This window comes from Ursus arctos, unplaced genomic scaffold (assembly GCF_023065955.2).
Source record: "Ursus arctos isolate Adak ecotype North America unplaced genomic scaffold, UrsArc2.0 scaffold_3, whole genome shotgun sequence".
NCBI classification, from domain to species: Eukaryota; Metazoa; Chordata; class Mammalia; order Carnivora; family Ursidae; genus Ursus; species Ursus arctos.
Window position 1 is genome coordinate 81437770 of NW_026622985.1, and position 25514 is coordinate 81463283.

Sequence of the window (25514 nt, forward strand, 5' to 3'; positions counted from 1 at the left end):
ACAGGAGAAAAACATAGCAAAATGCCCCACACATGCTAAGCACTCGTTATTACTACTACTATGATGTCCCATTGTACTGGAACATATCCCCATAACGCAATGGGGCCTTTGGTAACTGATTAGCAGGGGAACTGGAAAAGAATTCTTCCCGTTTATCCAGCACCACACTGTAGTAAAGAAGCTCGAACTGTAGGTCCCAGTTTTTAAGCAGACTAGCCCCTGGGGTGAAAAAAGTCCTCCATCAAATTCCAATGACTTGATGGAAGTATCAGTTGAAGATATTCAATTTGTCCCCATCTTATTTCTATGTTCACCAAGTAAAGTTACGATCCAAAGGTTATCCTTTCAACAAGTCTAAGGCTGGCCACAGTACATCTCCCACTGCAAATCAGCACAGGGGGGTGTCCAGTCTCCCGTAAGCTTGCTCAGCTTAGCTAGCCGGCATCATTCAGTCTCACAATCCTCATGGACTCTGAATGAACTCGTAAAATCAGGTTTCTTCACCTGCAAAGTCGCATCCTCGGTGCCTGATTCAACAGTGCCGAGTTTCTCTCCTCTCGGAAGGCCTGTCCCCGGCAATCAGCGGCTTCCCTCCCTGACGGGAATTTAACTACCACTGTTGAAATGTTAACTTTCCAGAAGCATCTATCAAGGGCAGTCTATCTGTCTCTATTAACCACAGGATCCTTAATGGACACTGGGAGCAATTCAACACTCGCTGATTAATAAACACTGGCCTTCAAAAGAAAAGGAACTAAGTACTAATCAATAACTTTGTGTTAATCATACAACAACAGAGAATAAACAGCGGCTGCCTTAAGTCCGAAATTAATTTTAACCTTTCATGCAACCTGATTCAAAACACTGCGAAAAAGTTGTTTTTTAAGGATAAACATCACACAAGTTCACTATGTAATTATATAAAAATCATTACACGAAATAATCAAATTGCTGTCAAATGGAAATAATTTACTAGTAATAAAGATTTCTGCTATTTACTCAATAAGGTTCTTTTAACCTTCTTATAATCTTCAAGAATCTGTCTTTTAAAACAAATCAAGAAGAAAGCCAGACATTACTCCTAAACGCTCATTTTCTCTTAGCAGCTTTTTAAACACACTTATCTTTTATCATCAGAGCTAGCATATATATATATATATGTATACACATATATATATATATACATATATATATATATGTGTATACATATATATATATATACAATGAAAATTCGGAGCCCCTTTTGCCATCTTCTGTACTTTTCTACTGGAACAAACTACAAAATTATCTTCCGGTTCCTCATTCTTAAAGAAAAGAAATAGTCTCCTTTACTCCAAAAGGGATATACAAACCTCTACTCCCTATCTTCCTTTGCACTCTCCTCTGTGCAAGGCAGACTCCCTGGATATCAGACCCCACCCAAGACCCTCTTCTCTGCACCAGCAGCTTCTGAAAACATGCCTTCCTGCATCATGAAACATCCTGTCCCATTAAGTGGCACAACAGCAGATTTCCCTTCAAAACTGGAAAGATAAAAATTTTCCTCCATCCTCTTTGTTTCAGGTCTCATTCTCCAAATTTCTTCAGGACGTAAAGAGAAGCATTACCCTACACACTACAAAGCTAACAGTAGTATCAACATGTAAGTCCAGCTTGCTTCTCTTACTACTTATTTGTGAATTTCAAATAGTTCAAACTTCAAAAGTAAAAAAGGGGAGAACATCTCCCTATCCTCCAGCTGCCTGCTTCCTTCTCTTCGAGGCATGAAATGTTACGGTCCATTTTTTTATCCTTCCAGAGATATTATATGGCTATATATTTATAAATTCTCTTTTTTACACTCTTATGCTTTGTTTCTGAAGATTATATCAAGAATATATTAAAGAATGTATTCAAAAATATATCAGAATATGAGTTTCCTCTTTCTGTTTTTATGACTATATGTGACTTCTAATTTTATTTTTTTAAAGACTTTAGAGAGAGAAAACGTGCATGCGAGTGGGGAGGGGCAGAGGGAGAGAGAATCTCAAGCAGAATCCCTGCTGAGGGAAGAACCTGACTGGAGCCTCAATCTCACGACCCTGCGATCACGACCTGAGCTGAAATCAAGAGTTGAATGCTTGACCGACTGAGTCACCCAGTGCTCCTCTACGTGACATTTTAAATATGTACAAACCAGTTTCCATGGCTCTAGGCTCTTGTCCCACCAATTCATTCGATACACATTAGCGCCAGACAAGTCTTCCTGATTTTAAAAACAAAAATAAATACATATTCCACTCCCACATTTAAATATTTTCTCTTTTATTAGGCCATGTTATTACATCAATGCTGTGGTAATTGTACTGTGATTATACAGAAGAAAGTCCTCTTTCGCAGGTATTTAGAGGTGAAATGTCACGGTACCTGAAACTTACATTCAAGTGGTCAAGAAAAGTATTATAAATATACAAACCACAACTGATTCAACACACATACACTGAGCATGAGGGAAAGCACTGCGAAATGTTAACAACTGATTCATCTACAAGGACATGTGAGTGTTTATAGTACTGTTTTTCTAAAGGTTTAAAGTTTTCAAGATAAAAAGATGGGGTAAAAAGGCTCTGGTACTCTCACAGTTCCCTCATATGCCACTTTAAAACATGCAATGGTCACTTCCCAACTCCCCAGCCTATGTCCTAACCTAGACCAACAGCATCCCTGAACGCTCTCCCTTAACTACCAGTCCTTCCAGCTGCTCAAACTGCAGGGCTCCTTGGGGTCCTTCCCTACTGCTGCACTCCTCCCCCCTTTTCTCTCCTGCCTCGACCACTCTCTGGGGTACTCAGACATTCACTCACTCATTTCATGGCCTATGCACTGGAGACCCAGCTGAAGGGTAAACATCTAGAGGAAGAAGTTCTTATGGATCATTCTTCTGTAATTCCCACAGCACCCAGCTCAATGCAATGCACATGAGAGGCCTTCAGAAGTGTTTAATTGAAAGTATGGGTTTCTTTAAAGCAAAGAAGGGCATGGTAACTACTGCTAAGCAATGAGGGAAGGGGCGCAGAGCTCACGGTCACACTTCTCTTAAGAAAGCATCTCCACGTCTCCTCATCTTTTTCTCCAACGCTTTAAACTCCTTTCATCTTTCCTATCCTTCCATATCGTCCTGTCTCCTGACACAAACAATGCCAGACCATCCTAGTAAGAATAAAAAAACTTGTTCCCCAGCCCCAAATAAAGCAACTTTAGAAATTAGAAGAGCCAAATTCTCTGAAATCTTATTTACGTGACATTGCTTTTTTTTTTTTTTTTTAAGATTGATTGATTTGAGAGAGAAAGAGCACGGGTGGGGGGCAGGTGGCACAGGGACAGAATGTCAAGCACACTCCCCCCCAACCCCAGAGCACAAAGTATCATACAGGGGCTCCATCTCACAACCCTGAGATCACGACCTGAGCCGAAATCAAGAGTCAGACGCTTAACTGACTGAGCCACCCAGGCGTCCCTATATGATATTACTTTCTAACACTGTAATAAACAGTAAATGATTTGAATAAAGCACCTCTCAGTTCTCTCTCTATGGAATATTCCACATGGTACCTCTCCACTAGTTTGAAACGAGGGGAGACCTTCCTCTAAACGTGTTCACTTCAGTTAACCAAGATGAAGCCAGAGATACTTGAATACAGAAGCAACCATCATGCTAAGAAAAACCACCTGTGTCTAACAACAGTATACTTTGGAAATGCTGGGTCACTAACAATGAAATACACGAATGATACCTACTACAAAAAATAGGAAAGATATCTACTCAAAGTAAGACACAAATTGAAAATGTCGAAATGCACAAAAGGAAAAACCTAAATCTATTTCCTTTTTCTCACCAGAGTACAAGTCACAGCCCTGGAAGGGACCTTAAAGTACAACCGTCCACTAACTGGGATCTAGAGAGCTTAAGCACCTCATACATCTCTCAACTAACAAATTCAAGTCAAGTTAGGCTTAGAACGCACATAACTCTTCTCAGGCTTCTCTGCCCGTTTTACCTCGAAATTTCACAAATCGAACTTTCTGTCCAAAAAAGTCGAGTAGATAGCGATGTGGAAGACCTAACTGTGGTCAACTCTGCCACTAACCACGCATGTAAAATTAAGTAAATTGCCTTATCTATAGAATAAGAAGGGTGATTAAATTAGTTCTGAAGCCCCTAGACCTAGAATATACTCTGATTCTTACCAACACCGTAACTGTTATGTATTTAATACCCATTTGACTCTCACATTTTTTACACCAAACTTTGTTACAGCTTAAGCAATTTACAATCATTATGTTATGTTAGCCCAAACATCATCACTATTTACCAGAAATTTCATAAATAAAAAAGAATCCTGAAGTTCATTCTCTCTATGATTACTTTTACCTAAATATTGGCAGAATGTCCTTTAGGCACAAAATTTAAACATCCATAAGAAATATATTTCACATCATACTTTCCATTCAACATGGAATAGTGATGTAAACATATTAAACTCTTTAGAGAGAGTTTGCACCAGCATAGAATCTTATCAGAGGAAAACTTGTATTTAGCTCTGGGCTGCCATCAGTCAGGCTTAAAAAAAAAAAAAAAAAAAAAAAAAATGCCTGCAATAATTTCTGGGTGTTACTAGGCTATCCACAGCAGGAATGGCAAAAGGAAAAGGGAAAGGTAAAACAGAAGAAAAAAGAACCCAAAAAGAAAAAAAAAAAGGAAAAGAAAGAAGTGGAAAGAGTAACGAACACAGAAAGAAAAGAGAATGAACAAGGAAGAGAGGAATGACCCAAAATAGCTGTCAGGATCACTACACAAAAGTTGCAGAGAGGTGCCAGACATGTTTAAGCGTCGCTTGTTTCCTTTGGTTTAGTTTTGGACACAAAGTTTGCCCAGAGAGGACGTATTTACCTGGGTCTGCTCCTAGACTCTAGGTCCAGGAGTAGGAGGATTCCAGTGCATGAAAAGTAACACAGAAAGTGCTGCCATCCAAAATACACTGGACTTTACCAGGAACGTCCAGGACGTCTGACCTGTTCCTGATGAGTAATCATTCCAGAGCTTAGATTCCTTAACTTGTAAAGAGCACAATGATCCAAGATGATGTTTTAGCAAGTAATATGTATATTTATACAATTGCAATTCAGTGTTTTCAAACAACTAGTACTCTGCAAAAACGAGAACAAAATACAGTAAGAAGGAGGGCTCTGCCAACCTCCTCCAACGATGCTGTGCCCTTCCTGGGTTAAGGGGCTGGGACCACCAGACACAGAATGAGCCCAGGATAAGCCAAGGTATCGTACCACCGTCACCCTCCCCCCACACACACAGGAGCAAAGGTTCTTCAGCTATGATAAGGCATGATTTCTTACACGGATAAAATCTTTTTAAACCAAATCTGTTGTTGGGGATGTTGCTGTTGTTTACAATCGCAAATGATCTATTATTGAATAACATTCTGTAGATGATATGAAATGACTAAATAAGGTGTTGGTTCATTAAATCTATGAAGTCCTGTTTCAAACTGCTAGTTACATAATGACAAAGATAAACAGCAAAGAGCAAACTCCTATGTACCTTTTCAGAAGAATTAAATTAGTAGCAGAAGAAATCTTAATTTTGAACCCTTTAAGAGTGGGAGAAAGTAGGATTTTGATACCTTTTGTCTCAAAAAAAAGGAGAAGCTTACAAACACAGCAAGCACAGTAACTGTTCATGAACTAACTAAAAGGTGTAAAACAGACCACAGATTTCAAAGATAAAACCCAAAGAAAGGCTATGAACGGCATTCTATTTAAAAAATACTTTTCACTTGTTGCTATCAAATACTTGCATTATCAAGCAATAATTCCTAAAAATGGAAGCATCATCACAAATTCTTTTGGGATAGAGCCTATAAGAATTAGGTATCATACAATTTTGAAAAACTAAGAAAATCAGAAAAGCTGAAGGAGTATGAGCAACACTAGGGACAGAGCTGATTAAGTAAGTGTTCCTAGCATAGCGATGATTAATCTCTCTGGAAACATAAAGAAACAAAAAAGATAATCATAGATTTCTTAGAAAATGGACAGTACGTGCAATGAATGCATGATGTGTCAATATAAAGCAGAAAGCAAAACAATTGTCAGTGGCCTTGACAATGAACAGATAAGTAGCTTGGCGTACTTATGAACACGACCGAAAGATTCAGCACTAACAAAAATTCCCCTAGAAGTAGGAAACAAGCACGCAAGGTCACATACCATGTGCAACTCTGCAAGAGAAGGATCTGAGATAGCATTTTTTTTATGAGCTATTTAAGAATTAACAGAAGAATTAAGCAGGTTCCCAGAAACTCCTCTAGTGAACCATCAAGGAAGGGATGTCTTCAGAAGCCCAGTGCCTCCACCATGGAGATGAAAAGCAGCAAAATCTTCCAAACTGGGGTCAACAACCTTTCCAAAGTCAAGTGTTCGGGTTCAGTTTTCAGGTCTTCTGATGTAGACACCCCAAGTATGGAGAAGGGTGCCCCTGAGACGCATCCCTAAGCTTCTGAAGGAAAAAGAAGGCCAGCCACACTGCAGGCAGTCTAAAATAAGGAGTCCTGGGTCTCCTGATCCTGGGGACGGAGAAGCAACACCCCTACACTGAGATCCCAGTCTCAATGAACAGGTACCTTTCAAAAAACTCAAGCACTCCCATGAGGGTACAACCATACCACAACGTGAATAAACTCAATCACAGCATTTTAGGGCCAGAAACACCTTACTTACACCACCAAGCCCCCACTTCCCAGACAAGCAGCCTAAGGCACACAGCTGGACACTCTCCCAAGGTTCTGTAGCTCGTAGGAACTAGAACCCAGTGGAAAGAATATGAAGCACTTAGCACAGTCTCCCAACAGGCAGGTACCCACTAATCATTACTACAGTTATTAACACTGCTCTACCTTAATACCCTTTCCACCAAACTAAATCAAATCAGCCATTGCACGAAACGAGAACGGCGGGACACGGAAGAACAGAAAAATGGAGAAGAAAGATCATGAAGGAAATCCAAGGGTGGAGGGGAGCTTTGACCAACCAGGAGCCAGCCTGAGAAGCTAGATGCCTGGCTGTGAAAGAAACAGAAATCACACATGTTGGAAGAAAGGAAACTCAAGAGATGTGTGAAGGACAAAGAAAGATGTTGCCCACTGCCAGTGTGATTAAATACAAGAAAAAGTATTAAGTGTCTTAATTCCCTAAAGCACTGCAGGCTTTTAAAAGTTCCTGGGGGGTGGGGGGTGGGGGGCAGCACAGGATCGCACAGCAGTACCTCCCACCCCCACTGCTGCTTGGTGAAAACTGGCCCAAGGGCCATCCCAACCCCAGCACTCCTGTCATACCATGCCAACCCCAGCCTCAAACCATCAAGTCTAAAGAATTCAAACCACTTTCACAGATTTAGTTATGAAGATTATGTCACAGATATTTGAGTCAAGAAATGACTAGCAGCAAATCACATGTAGTCCCTTTCAAAGAAATAAACAGTAGCTCAAAATCTAAGGCCCTTGCCATGAAATATAGTCTAAAATCAATTATACGGATGCTGACTCAACTTTAAGGTTCAATCATTTTATAAAACCAGTTAGAAAGCAGAGAATTCCCAGATAAAAATTAAAACTAGTAGACGTGGAAAGCAGTGAGATCTCACGGCCTCAGCCCAGATTTGTGGCCTGTGCTACACAAATGATTTGTTTCCTAATTCATAAAACACATCCAGTAATAAACACTGTGTGCGCCTTCCAGGAATTTGATTTAAGCAAGTTAGCGATCATAAAGCAATCTAAAAAAGTAAGCACTGCATGGATCCTGGGCGTAACTTTGGAAAGGCATGCGATGTGAGTCAAATAATAGCATCTGGTGATATTTTGATGTATTCACCGGAAATGAAAAAGAAAACTCGTTAATTTATTCTCTAGCAAAGAAGCCTGTGCTATTAACTGGTTGACACGCACACAAAAAGTTTTAGAACAGTTTAAAAACTTAAAACTTTTCATGTTTACCTTCCCACTCACTACCCCTCCCCTGTTCTTCTTTCTGATGTCTTCTTGCCCTCAGATTAAGACTTTTTTCCCCAAAAAAATCTTGCTCTTCCTTGTTCACCAATAAATGCACTCAGGTTACAATGTATTGTCAAACCTCACTTCCACTCACCTCAGACCTTGAGTCCATCTGACTCTTGTCACCTGGGAGTCTAGTTTCATCTGTGCTTCCAGAGCACCACCTGTCAGACTGCCTTAGAACCTCCATCAACCACTCCCCCCCCACCACCAAAACACACACACACTCTGGCTAAGAACAGTGTGCTTGCTCTTCAAGGGCTGCTTTAGGACATCTCCTACTATCTCCACAGCTTTCCTGCCAGATTCCAGCCCCAAAGGCCCTTCATTTACAAACCGCAAAGCCTCCACTCTTCCCCAAAGTCCTCAAAACGGGGAATGGCCAAGCCGATACAACTTACTCTTCCTCCCCCTGATGGGCATCTCCTTCCTGCAACCGTGCCTCTTCCACAAAGCAGTTCCCTTCAGAGGGCACCCGGGTTCACGCTATCGGTCTACTAAGAACCCAAACCCACAGAGTTGTAACTAGGAAAGGAACTACGTCTCATAAACACCATTTTATTTAATGAGCTCCCAACTATGTAATACACTATATCATATCCTGGAGCTGCCTATTAACAAGGCACTTGGTTAGATCTGATAGAACATTCGGGTTTAAGAAACAGTGAATAGTTCTGTCCTTTAATAACATAAGGAATATTTCAATAAATTGTAACTAGAGACCTTGACTGTTGGGTAGGTATACCCAATTCTGGGTTTTAACAGACCCAAGGTTTTGCAAAGTATCTGTAATTCTCAAGAAACTCTCAAAATACATTAACTCAATTCATTTCAAACTTTTGCCACTCAGTTTGCCATACAGCAATCTTTAAATGACACCAAGCGGTAGAAATCCAAGAGTAGGTGCTGTCACTGCAAATGGGGGAAAACGGGCACAAAAACTTTATAAAACTTTAGAAGAAATTATCTCATCCAGTGGTTCTCAAAATACGGTCCTCTGACCAGCTTCCGCATCTCCTGGAAACTTGCAAAAAATGCAGATCATCAGGCCCACCCTAGACCCACTGAGTCAGAAATTCTGGGGTGGGGGTCCAGCAATGTGGGTTTAACAAGCCCTCGGTGATCCTAACGTGTGCTCAAGTTTGGGGACCACTGATCTGATTCACCTACTCCACTAAGGAGAAAGAAACAAAGCCAGTAACTTACATCACTAGAGACAGTTCTCGATACACCTAAAATGATTCTTTAATTATACATCTGAATCCAAGTGGTCCCATACGATCTTCTAGCCAAATACATCTTGATCTTCTGCAATATGAATTCTTATATTATTGCTATACAGACACACACAAATCCTTTCGTCTTGTGTAATTTATATTTAATACCTAAAAAAAAACAAAACAAAAACCTTCACATTACTGACGTCTGCAAAACACAAATCTCACACACTTTTTTATTTAATCACTAGGTTGAGTTAACTTTTGTTGCCAACAGCAGAGGCGGGTTTTGTCTGGTCGTGGTCATGTTTTGGTTTGGTTTTGAGGGTCAACAGCAGGAATTCATGGGACATGTGGCTAATAGTTTTGAGGCTTCCTCCTACCACCACTACCATCAAAGATGTTCACACCAAAAGCATGTGACGGGCAATCATAAAGGATTAAGAGGCCAGAAAGTGCTAAAAGAGAAAGTAACCCTTCCCACTCCACTCCCCAAAAAAGAAACGTCACATTTTATCTTGGAATGTATCGCGTGATTTTTTTTTAAAACAACAGTTTAACATTTTCAATTATGTTTTCCTTATGCTAGTATAAAATTAGTTTCCATTTGTTGAACATCTACTATTAGAATGACAGGAAGCTAGCCTGCGTCCTAGGCATGAGGACAGGCCTGCAATCCAGCCACGCATCACACCAGGAGGCAGGTGAGTGACACAAGGCAGAGAGCAGCCTCACCACCTTCTTACAAGTACTCCGCCACGTTATCAGGCTCCATATCAACCCACCCGCACAACACCTACCACATGAAATGAAATCTACAATTTCTGGCCTTAGGGCTCTCCTTCTGAACAGATGTTTGATGTATACGGTACCTCTCTACATAAATATTTCGAAGTCTAGTAGTGGTTATCTGCACAACTAAACACCTGTTTCTATTTACATTTTTAAGTATCCCCTTTCAGAAATTTATAACTTGGGTGTTAGGATTACCACGGACTGAGATTTAGAGATTTAAGAAATAAATGCTTCCATTCCTGTTTCTCCCGTTGAAGCTCTTTTCTCAACGTCATGCCATACTAGATATATTTTCAGGATTCTTTTCAGACTCTATTAACATACATAATCACCTTCCGTTGTACAAACCAAATTTTCTCACACAGCTCAGTGCGTGATTTTCGTTCTCTGAAGAAGAATCCTGGACAAGTGCACGAGGCAAGGCAATACAAGTAACTCCTTCAGTCTGATCTACACCTCCAACTCTCCGTGTGACCTGAGCTCCCAGTCTTCTTGTGACTTTATTTTTCTGGTATTAATAAAGGGTAAGAAGTCCTGCTACATATCTTACAGGGAAGAAATCAAAGTCACTGAGCTAACAATAGTGCCGGGGGAAAGATGGCATTCCTTGGAAGAACAGTAAATTCAGGGTAGTTAACTGCTACCCGGTCCCCTCTCCAGCTCTACAATATACCTTCTGAAGCTAAATTAGAGGGGTTAAGTTCCTTGAACATTCATTCATTCAGCAAGTAATTAATAAGCACTTCCCACGTTATCAGGCACTGCACGAGGCACTGGGGGTACCACGGCCAGCAAGAAAAATGCAAAGACTGCTCTTCACAGTACATCTTAGATAAATACTGATTAAGCTTCAGGGCTCAAATCCATTGGACTTATTGCTATTCCTAATTATAATTATTCATAATCAATCCATTCTGCTTCTTTAAAAAAGGAGACCTCATGCATTACATGGAAAGTTCACAGAACACACAGACAGAAGCTCTATAATATGAAGGCCTCACAGAGGTCCAAAATATCACTCGGTGAACACCTTAGGATCCATAAGCAGGAAGCACGGTGTCAGGCCCTAGAAAATAAATCAAGGTTTTTCTTTTAAAGGCAGAATAACCTTAGCCTAAACATCTACCCATCAAGTACTAGACTTAACCACAAGCAAATCCTCCGTAACTGTGCTGTCCAATACAGTAGCCCCTTGCCAGTGGTGGCTATTCACACCGAAATCAATGAAGAAGTCAGTTCCTAGGTCACACTAGCCACATGTAAGTTGCCCAACTGACTGGTGGCTATCATGTCAAGTTGTTATAAATCCTTTCTATCATCTCAGAAAGCTCTACAGGACAGCGCTGCTCTACAAATATCCTGTAACGCTACATCTGAAAATCACAGTGTAACGCAAAGTGAGCACGCATCCGTACTCTGCAATGGCATGTAACATACGTCCGTCTGTAATGGAAGGCCACTTCTTCCTTCCTCAACAAGCTGGAAAGGGATCGTGTAGAGCGTCCGTCCCAGTGTACAGGAGTAACCAAGAAAATTCACGTTGTCCAACTGGCCGACTGACAATGAAGCTGGGAAACAAGTGAAAAACTGATTACATTTTGCCCCTCCCTTCCTATTCCTCTTAAAACAACGTGTCCGTAGCAGTGTGTACTCTCTGTTCAAGGCTGCCTGCTCTGAGCCTAAGAGCCAGTAGCAGAGGACGTGAAGACAGTGAAGAATGAAGGTGGGTGACACAGGCGAACACCACATACAATGCAACACGAACTCAATTCAGACCAATGCAGTAAACGTAAGTGCCTACTGGGTCCCAGCAATACAGAGGTCAACCACCACCACTCCCACCTTTGACAAGCTGAATTTAATAGGAATGTCCAACCAACGGGTAAATAAGAACGATACGACATGTTGTAATAAATGCAGTGACGCAAGTATGTACAAAACATAGCGGTGACACAGGGAGGGTATTTAAGTGTTTTATGAGGGGAAACCAGGGGAAATTTCCTAAAGCAGGAACTCAAGAAGCAGAGGACCCACCTAGGCAGAGCCGTGCAAAGGAACCACAAGTGGTTAGGCAAGGCTAAAGCGGCTCTGACGGTTAAGAAAGATGGGGATGACAGGAGGAGGGAGATGATTTCCACGCCAGACCTACAACGTTCATGTCTGTGTTAGGCTCACTTCCGTAGGTCTGTAAGCTTCCCTCACCCAAACTGCAAGCAACGTGAAAACCAACCCCTAAGACTTGGTAATATGCCTCTTGTCTGCTACACAGCTAACAACACTAGACAACAATCATTAGTAGGAACCTGAAGGACTTCTGGCTGCGCATGTAAATCTTTGGAAGATGCCTGCATCTTCTGGATGCTTCATTTTACCCCTGTGCTCAAGTCTCAAAAACAAAAACAAAACAAAAAACCTGTTCTCTTCATAGCACCAGGATCCCCCTCTCCTCACAACAAACTTCGTGTAAATGTTAGTAGCCTACAGGCCTTAGCAAATTCACCAAGTGTTTCTCCTCCCTTCAATACAAGCAGAACTTTGCAAATAAAAGTACATGCATAAATACATGCAGGTAAACTCGCAGGCTGGTAGGCAAACAGAGAAGGATTCCTATTCACACAAATAGGTGACCCTTAGGTAAAGGCATAGTTCCAGTGCAGCATATGCCACCGTCCGAAGCATGAGGTCTGGAGGCAGCCTCCCTGGGTACTAGTCACGGATCGCCACTGACCAACTTTTACTTTTCTTCCTGAATTTCAATCTCCCAACTGTAAAATAGGGTGCCAATATTTCATCAAGTATCCCTAACTGCGTAGTCACCATGCCGACACACAGTGACCCTTCTAGTGACAGATCAATTTGTGTTAACTACATTTATTTTTACTAGTTCACTCCTAACGAGGAAGGGTTTCACAACCATCGATTTCATCAAGCTGACCTACCTCTGTAAGTTCTCGCCCCTCACTGTGCGTCAAAAATACCAGGGAGGGGTTTTTTTCCCCCTAAGTACTCGATGTCCAGGCCCTATCTGGATTTGGGTTCAAGCGGTCTGGGGCTGGGCCAGGCAACGGAGTTCTTTCTACGGCTCTCAAGTTGTTTATAATTTGCAGCCAGGACTAAGAACCACATACAGATCTCTATGTGCCCACAGAAATACGTCGCTAAGGTCTTGCTTGATCTCTGACTGAATCCGCGCAGGCCGGGGGGAGGGGGGGGCCTGCCCGGTCGGACGAGGATCGCCTAGATGATGTGACGACGAATTCGAAGTGCTGTGGGATTCACACCCACGTCCGAACACGGCTCACCCAGCACCAACTCCCACGAACTCCACCAGCCGCGGCCGCGACACCGGGCACCACCGGGATCTGCCTGGGGCACACGCCCCCTCGCCGTTCGCCCCGCAGCCCCTGCGAGCGCCAGGCCCTCCGGACGCGTGCGTCACCGCGCCCTCGCCTCCCGCGCCCCAGCCCCCTCCCGCCCACGGCACGTGACTCGACACGCGCCAGCTGCACGCGGGCTCCATCAAAACAAAAACAGAGGAGGCCGGCCGGCGGGGCGGCGGGGGCGCGCGGGGGCGGCGGGGAGCGGGCGCGCCCCCGCCGCCACTGCCCAGCGCCGCGGCCGCGCCTCCGCCGCTCCGGGCGCCGCCGGCCGCGCGCCCCGGCAGGCCAGGGGCGGGAGGGCAGAGGGCGCCACCCTGTTTACAGCCCTCGCTCAGGGCCAGGGACCCCGCCCGGAAACTGTCTCCCGGGAGAGAGCCGTGAAGTGCGCACCCACCCGCACCCGGGACGCCGGCCCAGCGGGGAAGGCGCCCGACTCCGGTCGCCGCTCGGAATAAAACCGTCGCCACGGCTCCGGGGTCGGGCCCGCGCGAGTCTCCGCTCCTCCGCGGCCCACCGCCCACGGGTGTTTCGTGTCCGCCCGGCACGACTGTGCTACGCACTTCACCCCCATCTCTCGGCTCCAAAGCTTCCGCAGACCACCCTCACGTGGCCGCCGCCTCCCAGCCAGGCGGTCCCCGGCGACAAGGGCTGCGGACCCTCGTGCACTTCGGGACCCGGCGCCGGTTCCCACCCCGTGGGACGCCACCCCTGTCGGACCACCCAGCCCGCATTCCGCCCGGGGCCGGGGGGGGGGGGGGTTGGCCACGAGCTGTCAGATGCCTAGTTTTTCCACATGACGAAGCTCACCCTCACCCTTAAACATCCCCACTCACCCTTCAGCCTAGCTTCGAGCTGAATCAGTGTTTAAAACGGGAGGAGTGGGGTGTTACGTCTTGATTTTTCTCCCTAATTTGCAAAAAAAAAAAAAAATTAAGACGCAGCTCTGTCCATCCACGTCGTCCCACCAAACGCAAGACTTACAAAATAGAAATGCCCACCACACACCTGCTACGCAACCAGCCCTCTGGAAACCTGAAGACCCACCCACCCCGCCTGCGGGAACTCGCGCCTGGGGTGGGGTGGGGTGGGGTGGGAGCGAGACAGTCCGGTCCCCTAAAGTAAGGGAGTGAGAGGGGCACGCACCCCCTCACCCCTCCCGGGAGCGCTCTCCCGTTCCCCAACCCGAGAGCAATGCGAGGCATCCTCCGTCCCTCCCAGCGAAAAGAAGGAGGTAGCCAAAGGCCTGAGTGCCAGGGGTGTTTTTCCCTTTCAGAACCCAGACGCCGCGTCCTCCGGGAGGACCCTCCCCCCGCCGCCTGATTTCTGGTGGACAGCAAAGGTGGGGTAGGTGGGAGAAACCGGCGAGTGCTCTCCGGATTCGGGATGTCGGTCTCCGCGGAGTGAAGAGGTGGGATCTCGAAATGGAAACAGTCTCCCCCCTCCCTCCCCCCTCCTCCTCCTCCTCCTCTTCTGTTTACCTCAAGTTTGAATTTTATCTGCGCAACATTAGCTGGAATGCGGACATTGAAAACACACACACACACACACACACTCTCTCTCTCTCTCTCTCTCTCTCTCTCTCAACCCGGCAGCAGCTCCGGAGGAGCCATGTGGCATCAAGCCACCTCAAAGGGGAAAAAGTGCTCTTAGCAACACAAACATGGCGAAATCGCCTCGGCATTCCCGGCCAACGCCACAACCCCTACCTTCCCTCGCCCGGCTTCCGAACATCCCGGCCTTGACCTGCGGCCCCTTCCGGGGGGAGGCCCGGGGCCCCGGGGAGTCCGAGGGTGGGACCGCCGGGCGTGCGAAAGAGGAAATAACAGAGTCCACAGTGGAAATGTTTCTGCTGGACCATCCGACCCAGCCGCCTCGCCAGCAGCGAAGGGACGCCTCGTTCACCTCGAGAGGGCTCAACGGAGAACAAAATTCCCACCCCGAAGTCCTGCTGGGCCGGCTCTCCCCACCCTCCAGAACTTACCTTGGAGCGGAACGCACGTTGCCGCTTGAATCCCTTTCTCTTCCCTGCTTCTCGAGCGAGACGCGAGGAAGAAAATGATGCGCATGTCTATCTGTAGAGCATATTCTTCTAGAATTTCCCTTTGATCGTCACGAGGAGCGATGGAGGCTCCGGAGACAGGTGCGGTGGTGGCCGAGGCTGCCGGCTAAAAGTTGTTCTCTCCGCGGTGGGCGGCGGGGGCCCCGGGCCGGGGCTGAGGACCCCGTCTCCCTGCCCCCCGGCGTCGCCCACTTCTCGCTGCGTGCGGCTCGGCTGCAGGGGAGGTGGCGTAGTTTCTCTTCCTCCCACCTCTTCTCACTCACTTGTTTTTGTAGCCGTGGGCTCCCCTAATGCTTTCCTCTCCACAATGTTGTTTCATTATATCATGTCCATCATGTGACACCGGAGAGGCCTCTCTATGGAAACTTAAAGGGGCTCCCACGTGACTGCAGCAGCAACAACAGCAGCCGCGGCAGGAGTGGCGGCTGCGGCCGCAGCGTTCCTACCACCACCCACCGGGAGCCCCTCGCAGCATCCCGAAGGGGCTTCTGGAGCTGCAGAAGCCCAGATAAGGGAGCCACAGCATCCGGGAGCTGTGGCGTCTGTGCGTGCGTGTAGCCTTTGCTCGTTACATAGGAAAGCGAACAGAAGGCGCGTCCTTAAATCCTTTCCTACAGTCGCAAAACCCACGCTCTGCTAAAATGACATTTCGTGGCTCCTACTTTATTTTCCCCAAGAGCGATGAGTTTTCTACCGGGGCTGATTAATTTTTACAAAGTCAAAAAGAAAAACCGGATTTCTCTCTGCGAGTTCAGCCAGCTCTCGGGTAGAACAGAAATGACAAAACAATAATAACAGAAATAGAATCAGGCATTTGATACATAATTACCATCACCACCAGCTTTAAAGCTTTCTGGAATTACATTCCTCCGGTAACTGTTGATGATGCTTGCAGGAGGCTAAATGCAATGCAGTTTTTCTCTTCCGCAGCTATATTAGGGCTTTGTTGCTGACAACAGTAAAAACTTGTTTGTGTCAGGAAGTGAGGTACGAAGATATGACCTGGAAGGTACAGACAAAACCAAAGTGGCAGTTTTTGCATTACTTTTCTGACCACATTCTTTCAAATGGTGAGAAGCAGCTGGTTTGCTGTAAAATGGGTAGCGTGTTTTGGTGGGAAATAAAATAATCACAAAAACACATGTTTCCCTTAATCATACTGTACATGCTAGACACTAGAAATTATATATATGTATGTGTGTATGTGTGAGTATAGAGAGAAAGAAAGAGCAGGTGCATTTTTAGGATAGTTTCAGCACTCTGAAAGACTTATTCAAGTCCAGTGTTGTGTGGAAACTGTAACATCAGTTTTGAGTGCCCTCCGTATTACTGAATCACAACCCCTGTAAGTGCTTATGTCTTAAATCCCAAATCTCTGCCTTAAGGTTTTTGTGGACCATGGAGATTTTAAGCTGTAAAGCTAAGCTAAGCAGCTATTTCTATGCTTTACTTCATGCTTTTCCATTTATAAGGAAAACTCCCTGTGTGTACTGGCGGAATTATGAAAAACTTCTCAGGAAACTGAAGGGTGGGATGGAAGCTCATCCTTTCCTTTGGCTTTGCCTCGACTCTCTCTCTTTCCACCTCATCAGTTTATCTCATCAGCCATGATGAATGATCTCCACTACATCCCTTCTAATGCCCCCAATTTGTACCTTCCTATCTAACGCCTCATTCTTCCATCCTTTTCCCTTTTTGTGCCCTTGCCTCCCAATTCAGCCCCCATGCTGCCTGGGCCGCCCCCATGCTGCCTGGGCCTCCCCCAGTACTCCCTCCCAGTCCTCCTTGCCCTGCAGCTCCCCCCACCCCCCTTCCCAGCTCCATCTCCCTTCTCAGCAACTCTCCCTCCTTACCTCTCTTTGACCTCCTTTATTCTCCTTCACAGCCTGGCCCTTGACTTCTCGGCCTCTTCTTTCCCTTCTTTACCTGCAATGTCCTGCCCCTACTGGGGTCTCCTTCGCACCCTTCTCTCGGGTCCCATCCCTTCAGACGCCAAACCCCAGCATTCCTCAACGGCTCGGCCTGGTCGGCTTTAGCCCGATTTTGTTCCCGTGCCCCTGGGCTGGGAAACAAGTGTGCGGTGCAAAGTGGGGGCAAGAATCCCCCTCGGCGGTGGCCCCTGCCTCGCCCCCCTCCGCCCCTCCCGAGTCCCGGTTGCGGCGCTTCCTGGGCGGATGGTTGGGACTCGCTGCAGCAGCTGCGGTTCTGCTGTGTCATGCAAGAAGGAGGCGGCGGCGGCGCCGGCCGGAGCTGGAGGGGGAGGAGGGGAGGAACCTGATCTCTCCGGTAGCGAAGGGCTGGAGGCAAACACCGAGCTCCCCCAGAGCCGCCCGGGAGCAGGGAGGGCACCGCTACCCCGAGGGGCCCTCCCCGCGGGGCAGATGGTAAGTGGGGCGGCGCAGGTGGTCGCCTTGGGAAGGGAGCGCGCAGGGGGGGTTAGGTGGGGAGGCGGGGAGAACTAGGAGTCACCCGGCCAAACTGAAGGAGCCCAGTGTCTAGTCGAAAGGGACCCAGGCCATCATAGGGATGACCAGCCAAACGCAGCAATAATTACCATTCTAATAACGCCCCGCAGCTGACCCAGGCTACAAAGAAGAGTTGTGCATCCCGAACCCAGGACAGAGCTAGAGCAATGATTCAGGGTTTGAGAACCATCGTCCCATCAGGCTTGGCGCTTTAGGGTACAGTTGAGTAGCAAAAGTCAGCATACACCATATTCCTATAGCCCGGCTGCGCTTTATGGGTTGTCTTGTTTAAAACTAAGGAAGGGGATGGAAACCTGCCCAACCTCACTTTAGCCACGGAAATAACGCTCTTGGCCAGTGGCCTCGGACAAACAGCCTCTGGTGCAATTAAACAATCAATAGGAAAAATAGCTTCATTCCCCCTCACCACCCTCCTTCCTCAATCTCCTTCAACCAGGATAATTTATTCTGCATAAAGGGGAAAGGTACCTGTGTGTTACATTCCTTCCCACCCTACTCCCCCACCCCCCAGCCTCTGCCCCACACAAACTGCCCACGCCACTATTCGCCCCACTTTCAGACTGTGATGGACGTTGCAGGAGGGGACTGCCTTAAACTCTCAACCATTTCCCCTCCATTGCCCTTTACCCACGGGGGATTCAGAAACAGAGAACCGAGAGCAGTGAATGTGGGGACTGGTTGGACACAGACGAACATGACTTCTTTGACCTGAGAACAATTCTCAGGACAACTTTTTTTTTTTTTAATTCCTTCCCATTTTGCTCCTGGAAATTTCAAAGCACTTTCTGAAATATCGTTTCTTTCTTCTTCTTCTTTTTTTTAATGTCAGTCATACATTTAGAAGTAAGGGGTTGGCGGGATTAACTGAAAGGCTAATGACGGTCTCAAAAGCACATGCTGTTGCTAGGGAACTCAAGCTCATCCTGCTCCCTAACCACTAGCATGTTCAGTGGAAATCAAACTTCTCAGGGTGTTATTAAAATGAGTGGCACTTGGTTAAAGGCGTTCTTCCTTGCTTTGTAGCATCCTGGATTGTTATCGATTGCCTCACACCCACATATCTTGTTTTCCTAATTTGATTTCTGTATTTGCGTCACTGCCAGGGACACGCAGACTAGACCAGTCAGGTTCACTTCCTGTTTCTCAGAACTGTTTTATATTTGGTCTCCGTGCGCTAGCTGGTAAAACATTGTCAAACTGATCCTCTTGGAAAGAAATCTGTGCTTTCCGTGAAAACAAATTATCCCAATTAAATTCTGATTCCCATGGAAAACGTCATCATTTGAGGAATAAATTAGATTGCCAGTTGCCATTTGAGAAAGCCATTCTTGAAATGTAAAGCCTAGAAAATCCATCCTCTTTATTTCTTTTACCCAGAATCCTCATTCCTCAGCGTTAGAACGAAAACAAACTCAAGCAGAGAGTAGATTTAAGTATGATATTTCTAAAATGAAGCTCAAAAAATACACATTGAAGCTGGGGAAATCATTTAGACTAAATAAGGCATGGCATTGAATGGAATCCAGGCCCCGGGAGCAGAAGTAAGCTTGGGTTAGCATTGGGGTGCTCAGAGAACAGAGCGTCATTACAGGGCTACCCTACAAATAGGAACGTATTGCTCTATGTACTAATTGTCTCTTTACCAATTTCACCTGGACAAGACAGCCTTGCTGTCATTTTTAAGGTCCTTCCTTTTTATGACAAGAATACCACAAAGAGGGGCACCTGGGTGGCTCAGTCGTTAAGCATCTGCCTTCAGCTCAGGGTGTGATCCCAGGGTCCTGGGATCGAGCCCCACATCAGGCTCCCTGCTCCACTGGGAACCTGCTTCTTCCTCTCCCACTCCCCCTGCTTGTGTTCCTTCTCTCTCTGGCTGTCTCTCTCTGTCAAATAAACAAATAATCCTTTAAAAAAAAAAAAAAGAACACTACAAAGACAATATCATAAAAATAAGCTCTATATAAACTGTTAGGTGGGTTCTGATGTAGATAATTTGTTTAGATAGAAAATAAAAGGGTGCATGGAGGAAAGATCAGTCGACTAAAAGACAGGAAATTTGCTCCTACTTGTCCTCTAGACTGGATGACCTTGGGCAAGCATTATAGGTCTCCTCGCCAGTTTCCTCAGAGAAGCTTAATGAAAGTGCTGGAGTGAAGATCTCTGAGGTTCCTTCCACTATAAAGTTCTGTGATTACATTGAAGTCACTACATAAAAATGTCAATTTTAGCTGGATTTGCAATGTTAAATTTTAACACTGAAACTTGAACGCTTATCCATAGAGACCTTGGAGGAAATGATAATGGGAAGTGATTTGCTGTTGATACATTATTTTTTAGTGCCAGTTGCCAGACAATCAAAATAAAATCAACTTTCTTCCCAATGTACTTACTCTCTGCTTCCTTGGTGGTGTTGTAAAAGCAACAGGATAAGAGGTAGAAAGGATATAAAAGTATATGGAAAGATCTTTCGGTCATTTTAGATTTAGTTAACCCAAGTACTTTGATGAACAAAACCGGGGAGTGATGAGGAAGAGCTCTACAAGAAAAAGATAGTCAACAGAATCCTCAGGGAGCTAATAATCTATTTGTCTATATTTTAATTAGTGATAGGCAAAAATACATCTAGCACAGATTTCCAAATTTTACAGGTTGAAGATGTTAAGAAGTAGCATGAGGAAATGTGAGATTTGTGCCACAGAGAAAAGAGCTAACTGTGAAACCCAACTCTGCCACTTCATTTATTTGTTACTGAGTGCCTGCTATGTGCCAGGCGCTCTGCTGGGCACTGGGAATACAAAAATGAATAGGACAGGCTGCTCTAAAGGACTTTATAGGATAGCAAGGGGACAGATGAGTACATGGTTGATCACACAACAGTGAGATGATATGAACAGGGAGCTTATTAGAGGGGTACCTAACCCTGACTGAGTTTAGTTAGGGTCCCTTACTAGAGAAGATGAGTTTGGAAATGAGTCTGGAAGGATAAGTAGAAGTAATCCAGACAAGTGGGCAAGTTAAAGAGAAATGTATTCTAGGCAAAGAAAGTAGTATGTGTAAAGTCCTGGTAAAAGTTGTGCCCAGAGAGTTGAAGGTGATAGACAGTGCCCAGCAAGTGGTAGATTCTCAGTAAATGCATTGTTTGAATATGTGGCAGAAGTTCTAAAGGACATACCAGAAAGATCAACAAGTTCTTGTATTGGGAAAGGTCTTGCATGCCTTCCTAAGAGGTTTCAACGTATCCTAAGGCCAATGGAGAGTCACTGATAAATTTTAAGGAGCATAGTGAAGTGATCAAATATCCATTTTAGAAAGAAGTTCACTCTAGTTTGGAGAATTTATTAGTGTGATTAACACTGTGAGCAGAGAGACTAGTTAGGAGGTTGTGTTAGTATTACAGGAAAAAAATGATGGACATATGAATATAGACAGCAAGAATAAAAATGGAGAAAAGGGAAAGATTCAGGAAATATTAAAGACAGACTCAACTGAATTTTATTATTGATCACATCTGCAAGATTAAGGAATAAGAGACTTATGGAATGGGAGGATCGTGGAACCATTTGCTAAAATGGGGACTTCAAGAAGAATAGTAGGTTGAGGAGGGAAGGTAAGTAGTTTGATTTTAAAAGTGTTGAGTTTGAAATGTCCATGAAGATATCAAAGTGAAGCTGTCTACACGTAATTGAACAGGACAGTCTAGAACTCAAGACAGAGATCTACGCTGAGGACATCAGAATAGGTGATAGCTCATGGAAGTAGATGGAATCCCCAAGAGAAAAGATATAGAGTAAAAGGAGAAGAGGACCTGCTCTGGAACGTATGTAAATGCCAGCATTTAAAAGGTGAGGCAAAGAAAAAGAGGACACAACACTACAGGGGAAGAATATTCATAGAGGTGAGGAGGACCAGAGACAAGTAGTTTTAGAGGAGCCAAGGGAGGAAATGTCAACGGTATTAAATGCTAGAGAAAGGTCAAGAAAAATGAGGACTTGGATTTCCAGACAAGGAGGTCATTGTGTTTGGCAAGAAGGAGTTTATTGGGATAATGGGCATAGGAGCAGATTACATTGGATTAACGAGTGGATGGGAGTAGAGGAAGTAGATAGAAGTAGTTGTTTTGGGTAAGAAGGATGACAGGGCAAGCAGGGAAGGAAAATAAAGGTAGTGGGAAGAGTAAAATCATGGTCTGTGCGGTGAAGTCTGCATAAGGAAATAAGGCAATAATACAGTAATCTGCAATTCTTCATTCTTGCAGCCTTCTCCTTCAGACAAATGTCATCACCGCACACCAGTTCCTCAGGCCAAAAAGCATATAGATACTCGTGGTTCTTCTCTTTTCCTCAGTTCTCATGTCCAGTCCGTGAAGAATTCGGGTCAACTCTACCTCCACAACATTTCCAAAATCTGTCTCTTTCGATCTCCACTGCCACCACCTAATACAAATACCATCTTCTGGTCTCCGGTAATAGCGTTTTAATTGGCTTCCCTGCTGCTACTCTTTTCCCTATTCTTCACAACTACAGTGACATAAATCACATCATATCGCTTCTCTTCTTAGAATCCTTCCATGTCTTCTGATTGTGCTTGGAATAGAGTCTAGACTCCTTTGCTGGCCTGTGAAGCCTTACGGGCTATCCCAGACCACCCCTTCGATCTCATCTCCCATCTCTGTCCTCTGATTTCAATCACAATGGCCTTTTTTCTACTCCTCAAGCACAACGGGTTTGCTATTATTTTAAAGTTCTCAGCTCACATATTTCCTTTTCCTGGAACACTCTTATGGTCATTCCAATCTGTTTAAATGTCACCTCCTCAAAGAGGCCCTTCCTGACCACCATGATGAAAGTGTCCTTCTCTGTCTACCTTTCCAACCATCCTATGTATTTTTTTCATAGAAGCAAAACTTCATTACTACTTGGGGTTTATTTTGCTTATGGGTGATAACCCCTTTGAAATGTAAAGCCCATGAGGATTTCTGGCATATCATAGACACTTAAAAATATTCGTTGGATGTTTACAGAAGGAAAAAGAGAGGATTAATAATTATTAGAAATTAAAGGCATCAAGGATAAGAGCCTCATGTAGCTGAGGGATGATCCACCAGTGATGATGGATTACTATGCTTTTAAGATTCCGGAAGTGGACGACTTACTAGCTGTGTGACCCTGGACATTCACATTCTCTGAGTTTCACTTTGTGGTTTATAACACATGCCTCAAAGGACTATTAGTAAAATCAAATGAAATAATACAGGTATATGTGCGAGACAGTCTTGTCAAGCTACTTTTGGGAAGTCAGGACTTCTGCAAATCAATTCATAACCTCTACATGTGAGCTCTTCATGTGGACTCCCCTAATGGAGTTAACATTCGGTGCTTACTTATTATTAGAAAAAATATTGGCTGGGGGCATCTGCGTGACTCAGTTGGTTAAAGTGTCTGATTCTGTTTTTTTCTTTTAAATAATAATTTTTTATTATGTTAGTCACCATACAGTACATCCTCAGTTTTTGATGTAGCGTTCCATGAAAGTGTCTGATTCTTGATCTCTGTTCAGGTCATGATCTCGGGGTTGTGAGATCGAGCCCCGCGTTAGGCTCTGTGCTGGGTGTGGAGCCTGCTTAAGATGCTCTCTCTCCTTCTCTCTCTCTGTCCACCCCTCTCACTCACTTAAAAAAAAAAAATTGGCTGAAGTGTGGCTTTGAAAAAATACTAGGATACTTGAAAGAATGTGGAAATTAGATTATTTAAGAAGAAATGAAAACACTCCTATAAATCAAAAGAAAAATATCAAAAATCTTGGAAAATTGAGTAAAGGGATAACAAATAGAGTACCGTCAAAGAATCTTTAAAATCTGTAAACAATACTCTCCCTTTCCCTTAACAAGAGGTATGCAAATTACAACTGCAATGAGGTGTTATTTTTTTTACCAGGTTGACACAAATCAAAAAGTTTAGTTGTATACTTGGCCAGGTTGGGAAGCAGGCACTTGTTTACATTGTCAGTAGGAGTAAAAGTTGGTACAACCTCTATGGAGAGAAACCTGGCAGTACTTACCTAATTTTTAAATGTACAAAGCCTTTGACCTAACAATTCCACTTTTCTGTATTTGTCCAGTAGATTTACTCACACACATCTTGAAGGATAACTATTGTAGGCTCTTCAGTGAAGCATTAATTAAAGTAGTTAAAGACTAAAAACAGCTAAAATGTCCATCGATTGAGAAGTGGTTAAATAAATCACGGTACATTATATGAGTGAGTGGTAGGCAGCTGTTAAAAATTGTGAGGTAGTTCTAGGTAGACTGATGTGGAAAGACCTTCACGATATATTATTAAATAAAACAAAATCAAATTGAAAAACAACATCTATTTTGTTAGCATTGTGGGGTTTTTATTTTAAGACTTTACTTTTTTTTTTTTTTTTTTTGCCGGAAAGATATTATCCGTGAGAAGATAAAAGAGAGCAGGTCAAGAGCAGATGTGGAGAGGCCAGTTGGGAATATATTATTTCAGATTCATGTGAGAGATGATGGTTTCCCAGACTACATTGGTAGCATGCACAGGAAGAAAAATGACCACAGTCAAGACTTATTTTAAAGAACTTGATGATTGAATGGAAATGGTGGGTTGTGGAGAGGGAGGTAGTGTCATGATTGACTGGAGAGTCTTTGCAAGATCTGAAGCATGAGCGTAGGTGTCAGTTTCCGAGATGGAGAATCCTGGGATGGTAACAGGATTGTAGGGAAGATCAAAGTTCTGTGAGAGTAGAGATGTCTACTACAGACTTCTGATATGGGTCTAAAGCTCAGAAGAGCTGCTGGGACTGGATTTATAATTTGGGAGAAGATTGCCTAAGGACAGTAAATAGAATTTTTTTTAAAAAAGAAAGCAGACCCAGGACTATATTCTGATGATTTAGAGATTGGATAGAAAGAAAGAGCTGGAAATAGAGATTGAGAATCAGAAACCAAAAAAATAAAACCAGGAGACTATGGGACCAAAGAAACTGAGAGAAGAATATGTCAGGGAAGATCAAGTCATATTAAATGCTGCCAAAAGGTCCAGGAAGTTCACTTTAACTTGTTTCTCTCATAAATCCTTGTCCTATGCCTCACTCATAATAAATGATCAATAAACTTTTGTTAAATTGGAAAGAAAGACAAAAAGAGAGAGAGAGAAAGAGGCAGAGATACAGAAAGGTAATAGAATATATCTTTGGGTCTCAAAAAATAAATGCATAAGCATATTCCCTTGAACTTTACTGCAAACCGAGCTTGATCTCAGGAAACATAAGGAAGTTCTCCCTTGGTTCTGCTCTTGACCCATCACATTGATTGAGTTCTCACAGTGCCATGCTGTTGTGATGTTAAGCGCCTCCCAAACACATTTTGATAAGTAATATTCACCTGTGTCTGGTCATTCTGAGTCATTTTTGTCTTTATTTAGGTCCTGGGTGATGACAAAAAGAGC

The 25514-nt window shown here is 44.3% G+C and overlaps 1 protein-coding gene and 1 long non-coding RNA gene across 16 annotated transcripts in view; one reads left to right on the forward strand and one right to left on the reverse strand.

The window, feature by feature from the left end:
- LOC125281119 (uncharacterized) overlaps positions 1-17827 on the reverse strand; it is a 225606-nt gene extending 207779 nt beyond the window's left edge. For 5 of the 6 annotated variants that reach the window (XR_008956443.1, XR_007188195.2, XR_007188198.2 and 2 more), the window contains exons 1-4: positions 17410-17827; positions 15479-16558; positions 14331-14403; positions 9312-11685 (exon numbers count right to left, since the gene is read on the reverse strand). This is a non-coding gene — a long non-coding RNA (uncharacterized LOC125281119). Of the gene's footprint in view, positions 1-9311; positions 11686-14330; positions 14404-15478; positions 17255-17409 lie in introns of those variants that run through there. The other variant, XR_008956442.1, reaches the window with a different exon arrangement.
- The window catches only part of MKLN1 (muskelin 1), a 339272-nt gene continuing 331487 nt past the window's right edge, over positions 17730-25514 (forward strand). For all 10 annotated transcript variants that reach the window (XR_008956433.1, XR_008956436.1, XR_008956431.1 and 7 more), the window contains exon 1: positions 17730-17940. The gene's annotated coding sequence lies outside the window, so the exon portion shown is untranslated. The remainder of the gene's footprint in view (positions 17941-25514) is intronic.